This window comes from Bos mutus, chromosome 19 (assembly GCF_027580195.1).
Source record: "Bos mutus isolate GX-2022 chromosome 19, NWIPB_WYAK_1.1, whole genome shotgun sequence".
Lineage (NCBI taxonomy): Eukaryota > Metazoa > Chordata > Mammalia > Artiodactyla > Bovidae > Bos > Bos mutus.
The window spans coordinates 62,539,430-62,540,694 of NC_091635.1; positions in this window are offsets into that span (position 1 = coordinate 62,539,430).

Genomic DNA, 1,265 nt, shown 5'->3' on the forward strand with positions numbered 1-1,265 from the left:
CTTTTCATGCTGTTTATAGGGTCCTCAAGCCAAGAATACGGAAGTATTATCCTTGACTGTGCATATCCAGTTCAGTTGCTTGAAACAAAACAATCAAAAAAAAGAAAAAGAAAAAAAAAAGTGGTAAACTATTTAAATATCCTAACTATTTATGATGCATTGTCATCATTTGTTTATATTTGTCTCTTCCATTCCCTGTGACCTTCCTAGCTGAAGGGATTCTGGTTCAAATTATTTGCTTCACATCTACTAAATGTGTTTTTCACCTAAATATTATAAATCGTAAGTTGTTTTCTTTATTATTTGCTGTGTGTAGACCTAAGAACAATAAATACCCTTTGTCTACATCAGATGTCATTAAAATTCAACTTTTAAAATTACACAGGATTAATTTGTTGTGTCAGAGAAGGCAATGGCACCCTACTCCAGTACTCTTGCCTGGAGAATCCCATGGATGGAGGAGCCTGGGAGGCTGCAGTCCATGGGTTTGCTAAGAGTCAGACACGACTGAACAACTTCACTTTTACTTTTCACTTTCCTGCATTGGAGAAGGAAATGGCAACCCACTCCAGTGTTCTTGCCTGGAGAATCCCAGGGATGGTGGAGCCTGGTGGACTGCCGTCTATGGGGTCGCACAGAGTCGGACACGACTGAAGTGACTTAGCAGCAATTTGTTGTGTGACCTGAGGCAAGAACCTAAGTTATTGTTGTCCCTAATATTACTAATTAAATAATCCATGTCTTTCTTATCAATTTATAATTAATAGGACTTTGAAAATATCACCTCATTTACTAAAATAAATCAATAAAATGAATGAGCTCAGAGTTTTATAAAACTTGATAGGTATAGGGCAATTTACATATGCTTTACTTTATGAAAAGAAAGTTTTATTTTCAGATCATAAATATAGTTGACACCAGAACAAAAGGGGTTTGAACTTCATGGATCCACTCATATGCCATTTTCTTTTATTATTATTATTTTTTTAATTATTATTATTTAGTATTTCTCCTCCACTTTATTTTTTTATTCTTTTTTTTTTAACTTTACAATATTGTATTGGTTTTGCCATATTATTATTAGTTTTACTTTACAGTACTGTATTGGTTTTGCCATACATCAACATGCATCTGCCACGGATGTACACGTGTTCTATATCCTGAACCCCTCTCCCACCTCCCTCCCCATACCATCCCTCTGAGTCATCCCAGTGCACCAGGCCCAAGCTTCCTGTATCCTGCATCGAACCTGGACTGGAGATTCG